The 22,345-nt window shown below is 38.6% G+C and overlaps 1 long non-coding RNA gene across 1 annotated transcript; it reads left to right on the plus strand.

The window, feature by feature from the left end:
* The first annotated feature begins 6,104 nt into the window (after window positions 1-6,104).
* On the plus strand, window positions 6,105-8,515 carry LOC121968425. The gene is made up of 4 exons (XR_006108137.1): window positions 6,105-6,559; window positions 6,731-6,800; window positions 7,094-7,161; window positions 8,210-8,515. It is a non-coding gene; the product is annotated as an uncharacterized LOC121968425 (long non-coding RNA).
* Window positions 8,516-22,345: the final 13,830 nt, after the last annotated feature.

Here is a 22,345-nt window from a genome sequence, read left to right on the forward strand (position 1 = left end):
CCTTTGAAAACTAAAAGTAAAGTTCAAAATCATTTTTCTTAATGTTTAACTTCACTTTAAAAATTATCCTGAATCTAGTTCTGAAAAATTAGGTTTAACTTAATTTTGATAATTTGATTTGCAAAAACTTAGTGTTGAATTTTTTTTTTTAAAAGTGATGTTTGCAAACTTAAAATTTTTTCAAAGTTACTAAGTTATAAATCAGCTATTTTTCAAGACTTAGTTTTTTTTCAAGGATTTAAGAAATAAAGGTAAAACTATCTTTTAATTCTAAACTCCCCTAGGTTAACTTGACATTATTTTCTACTTTGTCTGAAGTCTGTATTTATGCTTACTTGACATTAGTTCTTTTGTTGAATGACAAAGGGGGAGGGTTAGGTGGTTAAGTTAGCTAAGTTAGCTAAACCAATTTGAAAACACAAAACTTAACTTAAAAACCATTTACTCGTTTTCACTTATTTTTTTCTTGCATCTGTTTCATTAACTTAACTAGGTTGTCATTCCATCAAAAAGGGGGAGATTGTTGGTGCGGGTAGCACTAACGGTCTAACTCAGGTTTTGATGAATGACAAATCAGGTTAAGTTAGTTTGTTGTTGTTTAACACTTTGATCGAGTGTGTAGGAGAAGTCCAGACAGGTCGACGGGCTGACCGGATGTCTGGCACGAAGCCCAGCTAGGTCGATGGACTGATTGGATAGCTGGCACGAAGTCCAAGCGGGTCGATGGGCTGACCGGACGCGTAGGAACGAAGTCCAGCTAGGTCGACAGGCTGACGGAATAGCTGGCACGAATTCCAGACGGGTCGACGGGCTGACCAGACGTCTGGCAGGTAAGTAAGGTAAGTCACTGGAGGGGAGTGACTGTGAGGGCGCGTTCCCGGGAAGGGAACATTAGGCGTCGATCCGGCTTAGATCCATTTCGGATATCTAAGTCGAGATCGTGACTAGATTCCGGTCTCGGAAAGACGGAATCTAAGTCATACTCTTTTCTATTAAATCATATTACTTTGTTGAACTTTAATTGTGCTAACAATCTGTTTTACAGGATATATATATTTGCCTCGGACTAATTCTATTTTGCAGGAGAAGGAGTTTCTGGAAATAGAAGGTCCGGGCGCCCGGAAGCAAATATTATCCATGTCGAGTCGTCGCCACGTGGAGTTCGCTGATTAGACTTGCCACGTCGCACCAGGGCGCCCGGAAGGGATCCAGGCGCCCGGAGCAGCATATAAAAGAAGCCCCAGGGATGGAGCTTCAACATCAATTCAGAACTCTTAGATTGTTTGCTCTGCTGCTCTGCGCTCCAACGATGCTAACGAAGCTCTGACAATGCGCTCTTGTCCTTGTAGTTTTCCTTCTGTCGGTATAGCTTTGTTTTACTTTTTATTAGCATCTCTTGTACTGTCTTTGTAATTATTATTTTGAATTGCTAGTAAATTTTCCAACGAAAGTACTCACGGAGTACGGGCCTTCGAGTAGGAGTCGTCACAGGCTCCGAACGAAGTAAAAACACCGTGTTCATTTGTCTATTATTTTTAATTCCGCCGCACTTACACTCGTTATTTTTCGAATCGATATTCACCCCCCCCCCCTCTATCGAATTCTCACGATCCAACAGTAATGACCCAAAATTTCCTTGTCTTAAGTTCTAAAAGTCCTTATTAATACTTAGAAATTATATAGAAATATTCTAGAAATTTTTAGAAATTTTTAGAGTATTTTTATGTAATTTTTGGAGGTCATTTGGTATTTTTACTAATCGAAATAAGTTTCAACAAAAATAATGTCCAAGCCGAGATTCGAACCCACGAGCTCAAGCCCGATCCAAACCTTAAGTGAATCCGGCTGACCAAGTGCCCAAGCGGGCGTTGCTGATCAAATAAAAGAGTGAAATATATTTATATGGAAGTAGATAACAGAATACCTAATTATAAGAAGAGAACTTAGGTATTAACCCGAGACCTAATTCCTTCCTCCATTTTTCTATTAGGGAGCACGAGCAGTATTTCCTAGTTTTTTTTTCCTTTACTACTAGATATACATGAGCAGTATTGATTCTTATTTCTAGTTACTTGCTATTAATTGAGCATGAGTAATTTCCCTTGCTATTTGAATATGCATTAGCAGATTTATTTCCTAGTTTTGTTTGCTATGAGTTGAGCATGACCAGTTTCCTTTGCCACTAGATATGCACGGGTATACTTTCTAGTTTTCCTTTGCTATTAGATTAACATGAGCAGCTATATATGTTATTTATTTTAGGAATTCAGATTTAAGTTTTTCTTGCTATCTCAATATGCATGAATGGTTTTATTTATAAGCATGCTGTTTTATTTAGCATCTCAGCGCAATTTTATTAAGCATTTCAGTGCAGATTTTTATTAAGTGTAATAGTGCAGATTTTTGTTAAGTATCATAATACAGATCTTGTTAAGTATTACAGTATTTTGAGTTTAAGAAAAGTATAAGAAAGATAAAGAAAAGAAAGAAAAAGGCCAAGGCCTTAAGTAGATCCCAAAGTCAAGACTTTAGGGATTTTGACACACAAGGTGCTTGTTAAAATGCCAAGGTATTTAAAGAAGAAGTAATTAAGATATTTTACTTTTTAAAAGGCTAGTACCCGACTTCCAAGGTTGTCGTTAAACAAATCCAGGTGACCAATTCCTAGGTCTTGGCCCTGGTAAGACCAAGGTCTTTACCCTCGTAGGACTGGTGACTAGCTACCACAGTCTTTATTAGGGAGCGCGCATTGGTACTAAGTCTGGGCCCAAGAGAAGTTGATTATTATTTTGAAGTATTAAAGTATAAGTTTTGGAACAAATGAAACAAGCTTCACTTATGTTTAGAGTCAGCAAGTTTAGTTTCTTTTAATTCGAAGCATGCAGTATTAGTTTTATTTGTTTCCTGATTAGTTTATTGAGCATGATTAGCCTTGTCTTCCAGCATGCAGTTTTATTCTTGTATATCATGAGTATGAAAATTTTAGTGCTTTGCTACTAGATGAGCATGAATAGTTTTCTTCTTACACATTCAGTTTTAGCATTTCTGTATTTATATGCACATTCGAGTTTTTGTGAGTTAGATAGTGCTTACTAAGCATTTTGCTTATAGTTTTCATTTCCTCTTACTGCAGATAAAGGAAAGGAAAAGCTATAGAAAAGGAAGGCGACAAGGAGGTGTAGAAGGATGTGTGATGTCAGGACTATGGGAGAGACTTGGGGCATTATTAAGTTTCCGTGTTTTAGTGATTAAGAAACATTTGAGATTGTACCTTAAGTTCCATGTCATTTGAGATTATTTTTATTTTAGATTGCATGATAAGATGAATTCAGTTTAGTAAGTACCTTCTTTTGGTGTTTCATGGAGATATAGTTTCATATATTTCTGTTATTATGATATATATGTGCATGTTCATTTTTGGAGTATTGTATTGTATTTTAGTCCTATTGAACTGTATATACTCTGCTAAATTTTAAGTTTTCTGGAAAAATTAAGTACAGTTTGTTACACTAGTTAAGTAAGAGTCTATAGTAGTTACGTAACAGACACCTTTAGAGAGTAGTGAGAAGGGTGGTCGTTACAGGTTATTAATGATTTAAAAGTTTTATTTGAGTTTGACTTGTATCCAAGTCCGCTTTTGTTATAACATGCTTTTTTATTATTTAAAATTATATCTAAGTTTTTAGATCTTGTTGTAAATTTTTCTAACATTTCTTTTAAATTATTAATTTCTGATTTTAGTGATAGATTCTCCTCCTCAAGTGTTAGATCTTGAGTTGGATTATTATTTACAATTTGTTCCTTGAGATTTTGATTCTCCTCAAGGAGTTATTTGTTTTCACTTTCTAATTTAACTAATTTATTATTGAAGCAAAAAATAATTTTAAAAAACTTTCGATTTAAAGTTAGGTATACCTCTTCGGAACCTTCGGAAACAAGTACGGACTCATGGCTCGATTCGGATTCGGACTCGTCTTCCGATTTATCTTCCGACTTTGCTTCGCATGCCATCAGCGCGAGGTGGCTCTGGTGCTTCTGATCTTCGGCCTCCGATTCGTCCGAGGAGGAGTCGTCCCACGTCGCTTTGAGGGCCTTCTTTTTGGTCAGCTTCGTTTTGTCGATCTTCAATCTCGGACACTCGTTCTTGTAGTACCCCTTCTTGTTGCATCCGAAGCATGTCATGCTCTTTGATTTTGTTGGAGAATTGATCTTCTGAAGGTCCTTCTTGCTGAAGCTTCTCTTCCTCCTGGTGAACATCTTCATTACCAAGTTCACCAGGTGCTCTTCATCTTCGGAATCTTGGTCAGAATCTTCTTCAGGTTCAGGCTTGTTCTTCTTTTCTTTGGAGGAACCTACAAATAAAGCAACACCTTTCTTGGCTCAAGCGTTAGTCTGCTCATGTAACTCTAATTCACAAAATAATTCATCTAATTTAAGTTTAGATAAGTTCTTAGAGATTTTGTAGGCATCCACGATAGATGCCCACAAATTGTTGCGTGGAAACATGTTTAATGCATACCTAATTAGGTCTTTGTTGTCCATCTGGTGGCCTATCGCGTGGAGCCCGTTGAGGATGTCTTTGATCCTCACGTGGAGCTGACTTGCTATTTCTCCTTCCTGCATTTTTATGTTAAAAATTTTATCTAATAGTAAATCTCGTGTCGTTACCTTAGCATCGCTGGTTCCTTCGTGCAACTCGATCAACTTGTCCCACAGTTCTTTTACGTTTTGGTGTAGTCCTACCCGGTTCAGCTCTTCCCTTATCGGTCCGCATTGTAATGTGTTGATCGCCTTGTTCTCCGTTGATGCCTTCTTCTTTATGTCTGACGTCAATTGTTCAGGATCTAATAGATTCCCGGAGCTGTCAATTGGTGCTCGATAGGCTTTTGTGACGCTCAACCATTGATCGAAGTCTATCTTTAGATAGACTTCCATTCTTTTCTTCCATCATGGAAAATCGTCTCCATTGAATAGGGGAGGGCGCACAGTACTGAAACCTTCGATCTGAGACATCCTGCACACAAGAGAGTAGCTAGACAAAAAAAAATCCCAAGACTTGGTCTTGGATTTAGTAGTGCGGGAAGAAATAGAAATAATAAAGAAAACTAAATTGGTGTTGCACCAATTTAGATTAACTGCAACGGAAAGAAATTTCCAAAAAGGTAATAATACCAGTTTGGAATTATATGAAAAACTGAAAGCCAAAAGAAGATTTTTTTTTTAAAAACAGATCACCCCCTTGTCTGATTGGTGGTTGCACCAAATCAGAGCGGTACCTGCTCTGATACCACTTGTTGGACCATGAAGAATCGATAGAGGGGGGGGTGAATATCGATAACAAAAAAAACGTTGAAGAGAGTTAAGCGCAGCGGAAAATATAAGCAAAAAGAGACAAGGCTAACACAGATTAGTTTTTACTTGGTTCGGAGCCTATGTCGACTCCTACTCCAAGGCCCGTACTCGTTGAGTACTTTCATTGGGCAATTCACTAGTAATTAGAATATAGATTACAAATTCAGTACAAGATTGCTAATAAAGAAAATTACCGACAATAAAAAGAATTAGAACAGAAAAGGAAAGCTTGTCGGAGATCACAACATTGTAGGAGCACAAGGAAGCAAATTGTCAATTCTGAGTTGTTCTTGAAGCTCCACCCCTAACCCTTCATTTATATGATGTTCGGGGCGCCTGGAACCTTCAGGGCACCTCGACCATGACGTAGCAAGCCCAAACATCGAGCTCCATGTGTTGACATCACGTCAAGGGATAAAACTTGTCTCCGGGCACCCGGATCCCCTCCGGGCGCCCGGACCTACCTTTCTCCAGAAACTCCTTCTCCTGCAAGACAAGGTTAGTCAGAAGCAAATATATAATGTATATCCTGCAAAACAAAGTTGTAAAATACCGAAAAATGGTGAATAATGATAAGGGAATTTTCTAGAATTTTTAGAAATTTTTCTGGAATTTTTCGGAGACCGTATGGACGAGTTTATGGGGATAAAAATGGGGCCCAGAAAAGCCTGCTTAGGCTACCCCATTTTAGCGAGGAAAAGTCAAATTTTTATTTTTATTTTCTTTTTCTCTTTTCCTCTCTTCCTGTTGTCGTTTCCCTCTTCCCTCGCGCCTTCTCTTCTCCCGCTCGCGGCCGGCTTGCCCTAACCGCCGCAGCGGTTTCTTCTCCTCTCCTTTTATTTCTTTCTCTTTTCCCTCCCAAGCCACACCACCGACGCCCTCTTCCTCTCGCATCTCCCGATCACCACGGCCGACGCCGGCAGAAAAGAGCAACGCCGAGCCCTAGCCTCTCAGCAGTCCCTGAGCCGATCGCCAGCACCTGAGCCCTCGCCTCTGTCTGACTTCCCCTCTTCCTGAATCGTCGCTGTGTAGGTGGATCTCTGTTCTTACCTTCGTAGGCAAGGACACGTTATGCCCTAGCAGTGTCACCGACCCTGCCCTATGCCCTAGCACCGCTGTCGTGCCACAACCAATCCACCACCGGCGCACCCGTGCCCTAGCACTGTCGCCGGATCCTTGATCACCGCTGACGAGTGGAGAGGAAGTGGTAAGATGATTAGGTTGTTGCATTCGTGATCTCCATCTTGATCTCAGTTCTTGTTCTTCTTTGCTCTGGATTTAATATGGTTGCTGGTTGCTTCATTGGTGAACGACACAGTGAGGTTCCAGTAGGGGTTCTTGGCTGAGAGTTTAATTCCTGTTTCTTGATCTTGCTTAGACTAGTTAGTGGATTCCTGCTCAAGCAGCAACCTCTGTTTCCAGCAGAATCTTGGTCCAGCAGCCGTAAGGTAAGGGTTTGGTGTATGGTTTGAGTTGGCACGCTCTTGAAACATGTTGTTTTAGGTATGAATTGATACATAAATAATTGGTTATGGAGTGATTTAGGTACATTTTGATACATGGTAAATTATAGTTCATGTTTCGAATTTGATATTAGTTAGGTATGATCATTTTTGTTGTAGGTGAATTATACTCGATGGTTAGGTTGATTAGGGGTTTACCCTAATTTAGCCTTAAGGATTTTATTTATCCATTCCTTTGAATTTTAGCTAAATAAAATGTATATATATTCGTGACTCAGGGTTTTGACGCGAGATGAGCATCTCGACATCCTAGTTGGACCGGATTGGACCTTTCGATTGGAGGCGGGTACTTTGACTTTATGTCATTTGATATGCATAGTAATGTCTTTAACAAATAGCAATGATTGTGTTATCTTATCTGCTTCGGTTGATCACTACCTGATCTATTACATGCTTGTTTCTTTATTTGCTATGCACATCATGTTAGTATTTACCTGATTATACATACTTATTGAGGTAGTGACACAACCATGTTATTTGTTAAGTTCAGGACCTAGGGTTTTTGATACCTTATCTAATCTATGTACCTTTGATTTGATTCATTGTCCTATGGTACATATTTTATATCTATGTATGGATATTGTTATGTTATTCATGATTTTTGCCATGCTTAGTGTCATGCACCATTTGCATGATTGCATGCTGGGCAATAGTCTGCTCCATTATTGTTGAGCACATCGCCAGTTTCATCACTGTCGGTGCTCCGTTGGTCCGCTCATGGGTGGCGTGACACAGCGTGGTAGCACGTCAGTTTTGCTCTGTCGGTGCTCCGTTGGTCCGCTCATGGGTAGTGTGACGCAGCGTGGTAGCACGTCAGGGATCCCTCCCCGTTATGGTGTACCGGGAGATGAGAGCATTGCGCTCCCCCATTTATGATTTGGGGTAGGAGGACAGGTGTACTCCGACAGCATCCCGCCCACTCGGTCACTCATCAGGAGCAATGATGACAGAGTGCATGGTTGTCACAACCCTACCCACTCGGTCTCACCATTGTGTGTGAGATGGCAGACTGGCGTCAGGGGTGACCATAACATTGGCATCATATGCATGATGCATTTATTGCTTGTGTTTGCTGCATTTACTTGCTGCATTTATATGGATGCATATGATTGACATGCATACAGGATTTATGATACTCTCGGTCTGACGACCTGTTGTACTTATACCCTAGTCCTGGTTAGTACAGTTTTCTTCTGCTTGTTTCAGTTACATTTATCCTTCTTGTATCAAGAGACTGTACGCATGATTAGTGTTGGTTGTTATTTTCTTTATTATGCATATCAGTTGATACCCACTGAGTGTGGACTCACACCCTCCTCCGTTGCTATTTTCAGGTTGATGCTGTCCGGAGAGTTCCAGTCGCTAGTTCCCTGAACACCCAGAGTTATTTGATCTTTTTGTTATGTCTCTTATTGCACTATCTGGACTTGTATTAGTTTACCTTATGGATATTGTCGATGAACTTTATTTGAATTTGTTTTACTACATGTCTGCCTAGACGGCAGAAGAGGTAAGTTGATTTTATCGTCGGATTTGAGCTTTATGAGTGTAGTGGAGTAGGACATCAGTTTGTGCTTTATGAGTGTAGTTAAGTAGGGTTGTTTTTTAGTATTCTTATTACTATTCTAGTTTGTCAACTATTATACTGCGTGGATGACTCTGTGTTATATTTTTATTACTGTTATTGTTTCGGCCGTGTTGGCCAAGGTATATGTTGTTGGATCGAGACGCGCTAGAGGGGGGGGTGAATAGCGCTCGTGGCTATTTCGTTCTTTTTACGGAATCGTAAAACTATCAAAGTAAAATACGCAGCGGAAATGTAAATAAACACTAACACAGAGACACAATCATTTACTTCGTTCAGAGCCTAGATCGACTCCTACTCGAAGGCCCGCGATCCTTGATCGCTTTCCGTGGGCAACAACTAAAATATCGCGAATAAGTACAAGGAATTAAGTACAACTGAAATTGAAGTAATACTGACAACAGAGTAATAATAAATGAGGCTTCGGGTCGTCGGCGACTGCAACAGCACTTTAGAATCGACTCTTGAGCAGCACACCGCAGAAGTAAAGCTTGTAACTTGTTATATTGAGCTGCTGGTCGAGACCTCTTATAAATAATGTTCAAGGCGCCTTTTACTGTTCACCAAGGCGCCTTGAATGAGCTGAGTCAGCCGCGGAGATAAGGGGCGAACTGGTCGAACCTTATCACAGATTCAAGGCGCCTTCCACTGTTCACCAGGGCGCCTTCATCTGTTCATCAAGGCGCCTTGAACAACTTCTCGTAGCCAGCTCCATCCTTGCACCCGAGGCGCCTCCAAGCTCCATGAAGGCGCCTCGGACACTGTTCATCCGAGGCTTTAGGTTGCTCCTTTGCACCTGCAAGATACGTTAGTCTCAAACACTACCCTGCAACATAAAGTTAGCACAATAAATATCTTAAATGAAGTATAGACAGTCTCCGGACTGTCCGAGTCTGACTTCGGGTTTCCAACCGGAAACCCTAGGTCGACCCGACGCCTACTATTTCCTCTACGGGGAATGCGTCCTTACCTACTCCCCTCAGGAGAGATTACCTAATGCCAGTTCGATCCTCCAGATCGACTGGACTTTTGCTCGGCACTCGAGGCTCCCGGACTTTCTGCTGGACTTTCGCTTCCCGGCTGATCCAGTCTTTCACCTGGTTTGCGACACCAGGACTTTCCACCTAGGGTTACCACCCCCTAGGACTTTTGCCTGAAGCCATCGACCTGCCAAGACTTTCTGCATAGGGTTACCACCCCCTATGACCTAGGGTTACCACCCCCTAGGGTTTTCCCTTTGCCTAACCGCAGCTAGGACTTTTCTCCACCTAGGGTTACCGCCCCCTAGGACCTAGGGTTACCACCCCCTAGGGTTTTCACCTACCTAACCGCAGTTAGGACTTTCCTGAAACACTCATTCTGCATGTTAGATAACAACAAGACTTAACTTTGAACCCTTTGCCATTATCAAAACTTGGGTTCGATCGTCGGATGCTTCCCGCACCAACAATCTCCCCCTTTTTGATTATGGCAACCCAAATTCAAAGTTAAGTAAAACAAATGCATAAGTATATTAAAAGGTTTTAAGTGAGCAAGCTTAAGTATATAAATTCAAATGAACGCCTAACTTAAGCTAACACTTAAACTTTTGTGAAGCTCCCCCTTAATACAGGATTTCCTTTTTGAATTTAAATAAAGTTTTACTTTTGAATTACCTACTCTCCCCCTTAATAAAACACTTTTTACTTTTGATTTTGAATTGCCATATATCAAAAAATAAGCCAGTTGGAAAGCATGTTTTAAGTTTTTAGAAAAACTAGTTTTAGTCTTTGAAAAAATGCTTGTGAAACACTTAACTAGTAACTGAAAAATTTGTTAGTTATTTTTCTCCTAGATTAAAAAGGCTAATTTATGGATGACTTGAAGGATGGCTTTAGCCTCTTTGTAAAATTAGTTGGTTTTAGAGGAAAAGAGAAAACAATATGAAACTAAGTTTAGAAAAACTTAGCTAGATTTTAATGAATTTTGGAGGCAAATTATTTTGAAGGCTCTTTTTACTTGGCAAAAAAATTTTTGAAAGCCATGAGTTAAATTTTGCAAGGAATATGCTTTTAATACTTTTAGCTAAGTATAGAATGAATCTAATAGGTAACTCAGCAAAAATTCATAAAGATGGCTAAGTTTGAAAGTTGCTATATGAGTCACTTAGCTAAGCCTTTTGCAAACATTAAATTTTGAAAATATAGCTTAAGTGAAAAAAGGAACTTAGCTTAATTTTGAATAAAATAATACTTATTTTTGAAAAAGAACTTGTTAATTTTTAGGTTGAAGAGAGAGAGTAGCTAAAATTTAGGTAATTTATTCAGTTGGTCCTTAAGTCCAAGCATAAGTCAAGTTAAATAGCAATCAAATTATTTAATTGGTGTTGATCAGGTATCAGAACCCTAAAGTTTAAAGATTTTTAAAATAATTTTGAAAGATTTTTCAAATAATTTTGAAATTAAGTTTTGAAAGATTTTTAAACTATTTTTTAAAAGATTTTTCAAATAATTTTGAAATAAAATTTAAAAAGATTTTTCAAATAATTTTGAAGTTTAAAAAGATTTTTTAAAATAAAATATTTTTCAAATAATTTTTAAAAGAAGTTTAAAAAAAAAATTTAAATGATTTTTATAAGATTTTTCAAATAATTTTGAAATTAAGTTTAAAAAGAATTTTGAAATGATTTTTAAAAGATTTTTCAAATAATTTTGAAATTAAGTTTAAAAAGAATTTTAAAACGATTTTTAAAAGATTTTTCAAATAATTTTAAAATTAAGTTTAAAAAGATTTTTAAAATGATTTTTAAAGATTTTTCAAATAATTTTGAAATTAAGTTTAAAAAGAATTTTGAAATGATTTTTAAAAGATTTTTCAAATAATTTTGAAATTAAGTTTAAATAGAATTTTGAAATGATCTTTAAAAGATTTTTCAAATAATTTTGAAATTAAGTTTAAAAAGATTTTTTAAATGATTTTGAAAGATTTTTCAAATAATTTTGAAATTAAGTTTAAAAAGATTTTTAAATGATTTTTAAAAGATTTTTTAAATGATTTTTAAAAGATTTCAAATGATTTTTTAAAAGATTTTGAAATGATTTTTAAAAGATTTTGAAATGATTTTTAAAAGATTTTGACATGATTCTTAAAAGATTTTGAAATAATTTTTAAAAGATTTTTTAAATGATTTTTAAAAGATTTTGAATTGATTTTTAAAAGATTTTGAAATGATTTTTAAAAGATTTTTGAAATAATTTTTAAAAGATTTTGAAATGATTTTTAAAAGATTTTGAAATGATTTTTAAACGATTTTGAAATGATTTTTAAAAGATTTTGAAATGATTTTTAAAAGATTTTGAAATGATTTTTAAAATATTTTTGAAATGATTTTTAAAATATTTTTGAAATGATTTTTAAAAGATTTTGACATGATTTTTAAAAGATTTTTGAAATGATTTTTAAAAGATTTTGACATGATTTTAAAAGCTTTTGAAATGATTTTTAAAAGATTTTGGAATGATTTTTAAAAGATTTTGAAATGATTTTTAAAATATTTTTGAAATGATTTTTAAAAGATTTTTGAAATGATTTTTAAAAGATTTTGAAAAGATTTTTGAAATGATTTTTAAAAGATTTTGAAAAGATTTTTGAAATGATTTTTAAAAGATTCTTTAAATTAAGTTTTAAAATATTTTGAAATAATTTTGAAAAGATTTTTGTAATGATTTTTAAAAGATTTTTGAAATTAAGTTTTAAAAGATTTTTGAAATTAAGTTTTAAAATATTTTGAAATAATTTTGAAAATATTTTTAAAATGATTTTTAAAAGATTTTGAAATAATTTTGAAAAGATTTTTGAAATGATTTTAAAAGATTTTGAAATAATTTTGAAAAGATTTTTGAAATGATTTTTAAATGATTTTGAAATTAAGTTTTAAAAGATTTTGAAATAATTTTGAAAAGATTTTTGAAATGATTTTTAAAAGATTTTGAAATTAAGTTTTAAAAGATTTTGAAATAATTTTGAAAAGATTTTTGAAATGATTTTTAAAAGATTTTGAAATTAAGTTTTAAAAGATTTTGAAATAATTTTGAAAAGATTTTTGAAATTAAGTTTTAAAAGATTTTGAAATAATTTTGAATTTTTTTTTGAAATTATGTTTTAAAAGATTTTTGAAATAATTTTGAAAAGATTTTTGAAATTAAGTTTTAAAAGATTTTTGAAATAATTTTGAAAAGATTTTGGAAGTGAAGTTTTAAATGATTTTTGAAATAATTTTGAAAAGATTTTTGAAATGATTTTTAAAATATTTTTGAAATTAAGTTTTAAAAGATTTTGAAATAATTTTGAAAATAATTTTGAAAATATTTTTGAAATGATTTTTAAAAGATTTTTGAAATTAAGTTTTAAAATAATTCTGAAATAATTTTCAAAAGATTTTGTAAATCTTTAAGTTTTAAAAGATTTTGAAATAATTTTGAAAAGATTTTTGAAATGATTTTTAAAAGATTTTTGAAATTAAGTTTTAAAATAATTTTGAAAGATTTTTGAAATGATTTTTAAAAGATTTTTGAAATTAAGTTTTAAAATAATTTTGAAATAATTTTGAAAATATTTTTGAAATGAAGTTTTAAAAGATTTTTGAAATAATTTTGAAAAGATTTTTGAAATGATTTTTAAAAGATTTTTGAAATTAAGTTTTAAAAGATTTTGAAATAATTTTGAAAAGTTTTTTGAAATGATTTTTAAAGGATTTTTGAAATTAAGTTTTAAAAGATTTTGAAATAATTTTGAAAAGATTTTTGAAATGATTTTTAAAAGAATAATATTAATTGAGAATTTAATTTTAGAATTATAGTAACGAATTTAATTTTGAAATTTTAAGTTTCTTAGTCATCTCACCCAATCTAAGTTTTCAATCAGGTAATCCTATAATTGTTGTGAGATGAATTGAGGTTTAATTTAAGGGTTTTGTTTAACTTTGTGTTAGATTCAGGTTTAGCTTTGGGTTCAACAAGTAAGCATTCTTTGGATAAACTTCTGGGCTATGGTGAGTCACAAGTAACTCATTAAAGTAACCATGCCTTCAAGGTTTTCCAAATAGTCCTACCCATTGAACTTAATACTAAACCTTGGTCTAACTAGTTAAGATCCATTTAAGGGTAGCTTCGGTCAGTTCCACTTGGCCAAATGCACCAGGTCGAAGCCATATCTTCCTAGACATGCGATGCCCAAGCTTCCCTAACGTACTATCATCCAAAAACTTCACCAGTACCGTGTGTCAAGTTAAACCTAGCCCATTTTATCTAACCTTAATTACCCTACCGGGTAGTCTACTCTTGTTTTACCTATTTCGGGTAGATTAAGTTCGGAGGTGCCAGCTATTCTGGAGCCTTCCTTTGGATTTTAATTTAATTTGAATTCGAATTATTAATTTGATTTTGAATTTTGAATTTTATATTTTAATTTCGAATTTTTTAATTTGATTTTGAATTTTAAATTTATAATTTAAATTTAATTTCAAATTTTGAATTTTGAATTTTTAAATGAATTTTGAATTTTTAAATGAATTTTGAATTTAATTTGAATATTAATTTGAATTATGTTCTTAATATTGTTTTTCTATTACCTCCCCCTGGGTCATAGCCTCGATATGGTCTATCAAGGAAATGGATATGATCCTTGGGGACCCAATAGTGACCAGTTCCAACTTGATTAACCAAGTTGGATTTTGGCACTCATGCTTGGACAATTTTTCTATTATTTCTATTAACTAGCGATAAATATGATTTGTATTTTATTTTAGTTTTAAATCCAAGTCCAGCTTTGTTGTAAACGGCTCGCTGTTTTCCAAGAATCAGATCCAGATTCTTAGAGCCTAAGGTGAACCGTTCCAACGTGTCCTTGAGTTCTTTAATTTGAGCTTTCAAATTGGAATTTTCTTCCTCAAGTTGTTGGACTTGAGTTGAACTTCCAATTTGAACTGACTCAGTTAAAGAGCTCGAGTCAGTCGCTTCCTTAAGGGTTGTTACCTCCTTTTGGAGCGACTTAACCCGGACGTTGGATTTAGCCAACTTTTTTACTAAGTAAGGTAATAATTCATGCAAGTTATCTAATTGAAATTCTGTGAGTAGTGAACTTACAGTGGGTTTTGGTCCTTCGAAAACAAATGCGGATTCGTGGCTTCGATCAGACTCAGTCTCGGATTCGCTCTCGGTTTCTGACTCATACTCAGACTCAGTTTCCGCCACAGTTGCTAGTACTGGTAGAGCGAGGAAGCTTGTCGGTTCTTCTTCATCGGACCCGGATTCATCTAAAGACTCGGACCATATCTGCTCCTTTGTCTTACTTGTACCTGCAACCATCGTAATACCTTCCTCGGCCGAAGTAGTATTATTCTGCTCATCTGATTCAAATAAATCATTTATTAAATTATGCTTACTTACTTGAGCGTCGGAAGTGCCCTCGTGTAGTTCCATCAACTTTTGCCACAACTCTTTTGCACTTGCGAAGGGGTCGATGCGGTTCAGTTCTTCATTGGTTAGGCCACATTGTAGCATGCAGGTTGCTTTGGCATCGGCTTCAACTTTTTTCATTGTGTTAGAATCCCAGTTGATGCATGAGATAAGTTCTCCGGTGTCGTCATGTGGAAGTTCGAGTCCGGTCTGGATGATGATCCACATTTCGACTTGCGTCTTGAGGTGGTATTCCATCCAGTTCTTCCAGTATCCAAAGTCCTCGCCAGAAAAGAGCGGCGGTCGGACGGTGCAGAATCCTTCTTGGAATGTCATTTTGAAAGAACCTTGCACACAAAAAATAGCAAAAAAATGTACCAGGACTTGATCCTGGATTAGCAGTGCGGTATGGAAGGATAGAAATAGAAGTTCACCAGTTTCGAGAAAAAATAATAAAATAATAATAAATATATTATTAAAAAAAATATTTAAAAAATATTATTTCAGATTTTGCCAAATTCAATATTTTATCAATACTAATAAACCGTGAAAGGATGAAAATGAATTTTTCAAAAATAATTTTGGAGGGAAAAAATGAAAGGCGTAAGGTTTTATTTTTACCCTATACAAACAACAAAGCCACGAAAAATACTTGAATGGTAGTTGCACCAGTTCAAAGCGACCCCGCTCTGATACCAATTGTTGGATCGAGACGCGCTAGAGGGGGGTGAATAGCGCTCGTGGCTATTTCGTTCTGTTTACGGAATCGTAAAACTATCGGAGTTAAATACGCAGCGGAAATGTAAATAAACACAAACACAGAGACACAATCGTTTACTTCGTTCGGAGCCTAGATCAACTCCTACTCGAAGGCCCGCGATCCTTGATCGCTTTTCGTGGGCAACAACTAAAATATCGCGAATAAGTACAAGGAATTAAGTACAACTGAAATTGAAGTAATACCGACAACAGAGTAATAATAAATGAGGCTTCGGGTCGTCGGCGATTGCAACAGCACTTTAGAATCGACTCTTGAGCAGCACACCACAGAAGTAAAGCTTGTAACTTGTTATATTGAGCTTCTGGTCGAGACCTCTTATAAAGGATGTTCAAGGCGCCTTCTACTGTTCACCAAGGCGCCTTGAATGAGCCGAGTCAGCCGCGGAGATAAGGGGCGAACTGGTCGAACCTTATCACAGATTCAAGGCGCCTTCCACTGTTCATCAAGGCGCCTTGAACAGCTTCTCGCAGCCAGCTCCAGCCTTGCACCCGAGGCGCCTCCAAGCTCCATGAAGGCGCCTCGGACACTATTCATCCGAGGCTTTAGGTTGCTCCTTTGCACCTGCAAGATACGTTAGTCTCAAACACTACCCTGCAACACTAAGTTAGCACAATAAATATGATAAATGAAGTATAGACAGTCTCCGGACTGTCCGAGTCTGACTTCGGGTTTCCAACCGGAAACCCTAGGTCGACCCGACGCCTACTGTTCCCTCTACGGGGAATGCGTCCTCACCTACTCCCCTCAGGAGAGATTACCTGATGCCAGTTCGATCCTCCAGATCGACTGGACTTTTGCTCGGCACTCGAAGCTCCCGGACTTTCTGCTGGACTTCCGCTTCCCGGCTGATCCAGTCTTTCACCTGGTTCGCGACACCAGAACTTTCCACCTAGGGTTACCACCCCTAGGACTTTTGCCTGAAGCCATCGACCTGCCAAGACTTTCCGCATAGGGTTACCACCCCCTATGACCTAGGGTTACCACCCCTAGGGTTTTCCCTTTGCCTAACCGCAGCTAGGACTTTTCTCCACCTAGGGTTACCGCCCCCTAGGACCTAAGGTTACCACCCCCTAGGGTTTTCACCTGCCTAACCGCAGTTAGGACTTTCCTGAAACACTCATTCTGCATGTTAGATAACAGCAAGACTTAACTTTGAACCCTTTGTCATTATCAAAACTTGGGTTCAATCGTCGGATGCTTCCCGCACCAACATATGTGGCCCAGAGGGCATTGTAGAAGTTTCAGATTGCCACCCGTACAGAGGAGGTGCTGCCGAAATTTCTTCGGACAGGGACTTCCCCGGGGCGTGACAATTTATTTAGTATCAGAGCCAAGTTATACGATCCTTTGTTTTCGTATTTTGGATATTTGGGATAACCTGATACCAATTTATTTAGTATCAGAGCGCCAAGTTGGCGATACTTATTGTTTATCGTGTTACGAATTTCGAGATTTATCTGATACCAATTTATTGGTATCAGAGCGGGTTATGATACCTGCTTTTGGTGTTCTGGATATCTGGGTTAGCCCAAGTTTGCGAGTCAAACTGGGTATTTATTTCGGATTAGCACGTATTTCCATTATGTTTATGTTTCTGACTTCCATTTCGGATTTATATGGATTTTCGATGATTTTCTTGTACGGAATTCTGAGGAAAAAGGGGATTGGACTGCGACGGAACATCTCCAGATAGTAAATAGGTATGATGTTTATTTTATAATTGTTATACTTGTTGTAATATCTGTAATATAACTTAACAGATAAGCTGTGAGACGTGGTGCTGGACGGCTACGTACGAGGACCTTGGGATCTCTGGACTTGCCAGAGATGCCTACCGGTGTTGAGCCTGTCAGTCAAGGACAGACTCAGGATACTGTGAGCGCATCGGGCTCTCAGACCCCGATGGCTCCTATAGAGGTACCTACCTTGGTTGTACCAAGTGTACCCACCCCTACCGTATTTACAGTACCACCAGGGGTACTACCGGCATACCCTGCACCTGCTCTGGCACAGCATGCGGCGTACCCGGCACCACCGCCACCTGGACCTACCGTGTACCCGACAACAGTGGCATCTGTGCCCCCAGTACCTACAGTGTACCCAGCAGCACCTGCACCAGCGATACCGGTTGCTCCACATCCGGTACCACTATCTATCGTACATCCAGCTGCAGCCACCTATGCTGACCCTGCAGTGCCACCGACGGCATATGCTCCAATCTATGCAGCAGCACTTGGAGTACCTCCCCCGGTCTATTCAGCAGTACCACCTGTAGCACCAGCTCCAGTGGTTCCGCTAGTTCCGACAGCCGTTCCGACACATCTCACTGACATTGTCGCAGCACGAGCCAGGATTCCAACATTGGCAGAGTCGATGAAGAGTCAATTTACACTTTTCCGAGGAAACCTTGATCCGAGTGTGGCCCTGTCATAGATAGAGACTATGGAGCGGACCTTTTTCTATATGGCTTGCTCTGAGTGGGAGAAAGCAGAGCTGGCTGCTTTTCACTTACAGGACGAGGCCGACACTTGGTGGGTTACTCAGCGTTCCATCATCGGCGAGCGAAACATCACTTGGGCCAGGTTCAGAAAGGCTTTTGAGAGCCGTTTCTTCCCACGAGCTTATCAGATGGCTCGCCGGCAGGATTTCCTGAGTCTGCGACAGAACAACCGGTCGATGACAGAGTATAATGCAGAGTTTGACAGATTGGCCAGATTTTGTCCAAAGCTAGTTGCTGAGGACAGTTCACGTATGCAGCAGTTCATTCAGGGGCTGGATGGACATTTGCAAGTAAGGCTTGTCGGTCTTGGTAGCGCATCTTATTTAGAGACGTTGGACAGAGCTCTCATGATTGAGTCAGCTCAGCAGAGAGCGTATCCGGACAAGAAAAGGAAGCAGACTGAGCGGACATTCGGACAGTTCAGTCAGTCCAGAACTTATCGAGGAGGGTGAAGAGCCCAGCCTTCACATGGCCAGCAGCGGATTGCTCCCCCTGCAGCTGTTGCATTTGGCATGCTCGGACAGGAGTACCCCAGTACTCCCATAGTACCCCAAAGCTCCGTTCCGGGACCTCATTATCTGACTCAGGGGCAGTATCAGCTGCAACCCCAGCCACAGGCCCAGTATCAGACGTAGTCCCAGTCATCGGTATAGTATCAGTCGCCACCCTCTCAGACTTCTCTAGCACAGTATCCAGTACCACCTCAGTGGCAGGCTCCTGCCCAGACGCAGCAGTCACAGGCAGCGTTACCACCTCTTCCTCCACCAAAGACTGGGCGTATTCATGCGGTCACCAGAGAAGATGCGCAGCGTGCCGACGGATCCATTTTTCGCGGTACGATTTCTATTTATGCATTATCTGCTGATATGCTGATAGATACTGGTAGCTCGCATTCTTTTATATCTCGTACTTTTATGCGGGAGATTGGCAGATTACCCACTTTTAGACCCCAGCGACTGACCGTCTCTCTACCGTCCGGTGATACCTTGGACGTCACTCAGGAGGTCAGAGGTTACCCGTTAGATTTTGGCAACCTGATACTTACGGTAGATCTTTTAGTATTGAAAATGGTCGACTTTGATATTATTCTTGGCATAGATTGTTTGTCAGCATATCATGCCACTGTTGATTGCTAGACGAGGGTGGTCACATTCCGGCCATTATGAGTTTTTGGTAATGTCATTTGGGCTTACTAATGCTCTAGCGGTATTTATGGATTGTTGTGGTGGAGCATTGCTCCCACATGTTATGGATGGTTGTGGTGGAGCGTTGATCCCACATATTGAGGATTTCTTGTGGTAGAGCATTGCTCCCACATATGTGGTATTTCCTGTGATGGAGCGTTGCTCTCACACTGGAGGATTTATTCTTTGGTGAATTATATTGTTGGTGATTAGATTTCAGACTTGTTGTCGGGGATCTTATAGTTGAGTATGCCTGTTGTACGGGCATTATGAGTTCTAGGTTTTACCATTTAGGCTTACAAAGCCCTAGATGTTTTCATGGACTCGATGATTTCGATATTCCTCGGTTGTTTGAATCGGTTTCCATTGTCCTTGTTGACAATGTTGTAATTTATTTTTTTTATCCGAGCTCGATACCCTCATCTTTTCACTTGAGGTATGTGATTTAATTTACCGTTCAACATTTTATACTCTTTACCTATTGTTAGTATTTGCTGATGGTAGATAACGAAATTTGAGGACCAAATTTTTATTAGTGGGGAAGAATGTAAAATACCAGAAAAATGGTGAATAACGATAAGAGAATTTTCTAGAATTTTCTAGAATTTTTAGAAATTTTTCTGGAATTTTTCGGAGACCGTATGGACGAGTTTACGGGGATAAAAATGGGGCCCGAAAAAGCCTGTTTAGGCTACCCCGTTTTAGCGAGGAAAAGTCAAATTTTTATTTTTATTTTCTTTTTCTCTTTTCCTCTCTTCCCGTTGTCGTTTCCCTCTTCCCCCGCGCCTTCTCTTCTCCCCCTCGCGGTCGGCTTGCCCTAACCGCCGCAGCGGTTTCTTCTCCTCTCCTTTTATTTCTTTCTCTTTTCCCTCCCGAGCCGCACCACCGACACCCTCTTCCTCTCACGTCTCCCGATCACCACGGTCGACGCCGGCAGACGAGAGCAACGCCGAGCCCTAGCCTCTCTGCAGTCCCCGAGCCGATCGCCAACACCTGAGCCCTCACCTCTGTCTGACTTCCCCTCTTCCTGAGTCGTCGTTGTGCAGGTGAATCTCTGTTCTTACCTTCGTAGGCAAGGACACGCTGTGCCCTAGCAGTGTCGCCGACCCTTCCCTGTGCCCTAGCACCGCTGTCGTGCCACAACCAATCCACCACCGGCGCACCCGTGCCCTAGCACTGTCGCCGGATCCTTGATCACCGCTGACCAGTGGAGAGGAAGAGGTAAGATGATTAGGTTGTTGCATTCGTCATCTCCATCTTGATCTCAGTTCTTGTTCTTCTTTGCTCTGGATTTAATATGGTTGCTGGTTGCTTCATTGGTGAACGACACAGTGAGGTTCCAGTAGGGGTTCTTGACTGAGGGTTTAATTCCTGTTTCTTGATCTTGCTTAGACTAGTCAATGGATTCCTGCTCAAGTAGCAACCTCTGTTTCCAGCAGAATCTTGGTCTAGCAGCTGTAAGGTAAGGGTTTGGTGTATGGTTTGAGTTGGCACGCTCTTGATACATATTGTTTTAGGTATGAATTGATACATAAATAATTGGTTATGGAGTGATTTAGGTACCTTTTGATACATGGTAAATTATAGTTCATGATTTGAATTTGATATTAGTTAGGTATGATCATTTTTGTTGTAGATGAATTATACTCTATGGTTAGGTTGATTAGGGTTTTACCCTAATTTAGCATTAAGGATTTTATTTAGCCATTCCTTTGAATTTCAGCTAAATAAAATGTATATATATTCGTGACTCAGGGTTTTGACGCGAGACGAGCATCTCGACGTCCAAGTTGGACCGGATTGGACCTTTCGATTGGAGGCGGGTACTTTGACTTTATGTCATTTGATATGCATAGTAATGTCTTTAACAAATAGCAACGATTATGTTTTCTTATCTGCTTCGGTTGATCACTTCTTGATCTGTTACATGCTTGTTTGTTTATTTGCTATGCACATCATGTTAGTATTTACCTCATTATACATACTTATAGAGGTAGTGGCACAACCATGTTATTTGTTAAGTTCAGGACCTAGGGTTTTTGATACCTTATCTGATATGTGTACCTTTGATTTGATTCATTGTCCTATGGTACACATTTTATATCTATGTATGGATATTCTATGTTATTCAGGATTTTTGCCATGTTTAGTGTCATGCACCATTCGCATGATTGCATGCTGGGCGATAGTCTGCTCCATTATTGTTGAGCACATCGCCAGTTTCATCACTGTCGGTGCTCCGTTGGTACGCTCATGGGTGGCGTGACGCAGCGTGATAGCACGTCAGTTTTGCTCTGTCGATGCTCCATTGGTCCGCTCATGGGTAGTGTGACGTAGTGTGGTAGCACGTCAGGGATCCCTCCCCGTCATGGTGTACCGGGAGATGAGAGCATTGTGCTCCCCCATTTATGATTTGGGGTAGGAGGACAGGTGTACTCCGACAGCATCCGCCCACTCGGTCACTCATCAGGAGCAATGATGACAAAGTGCATGGTTGTCACAGTCCTACCCACTCGGTCTCACCATTGTGTGTGAGATGGCTAACTGGCGTCAGGGGTGACCATGACATTGGCATCATATGCATGATGCAGTTATTGCTTGTGTTTTCTGCATTTACTTGCTGCATTTATATGGATGCATATGATTGACATGCATACAGGATTTATGACACTCTCGGCCTGTTGTACTTATACCCTGGTCCTGGTTAGTACAATTTTCTCCTGCTTGTTTCAGTTGCATTTATCCTTCTTGTATCAGGAGACTGTACGCATGATTAGTGCTGGTTGTTATTTTCTTTATTATACATATCAGTTGATACCCGCTGAGTGTGGACTCACACCCTCCTCCGTTGCTATTTTCAGGTTGATGTTGTCCGGAGAGTTCCAGTCGCTAGTCCCCTGAAGACCCAGAGTTATTTGATCTTTTTGTTATGTCTCTTATTGCACTATCTGGACTTGTATTAGTTTACCTTATGGATATTGTCGAT

This window comes from Zingiber officinale, chromosome 3B, assembly GCF_018446385.1.
Source record: "Zingiber officinale cultivar Zhangliang chromosome 3B, Zo_v1.1, whole genome shotgun sequence".
Lineage (NCBI taxonomy): Eukaryota > Viridiplantae > Streptophyta > Magnoliopsida > Zingiberales > Zingiberaceae > Zingiber > Zingiber officinale.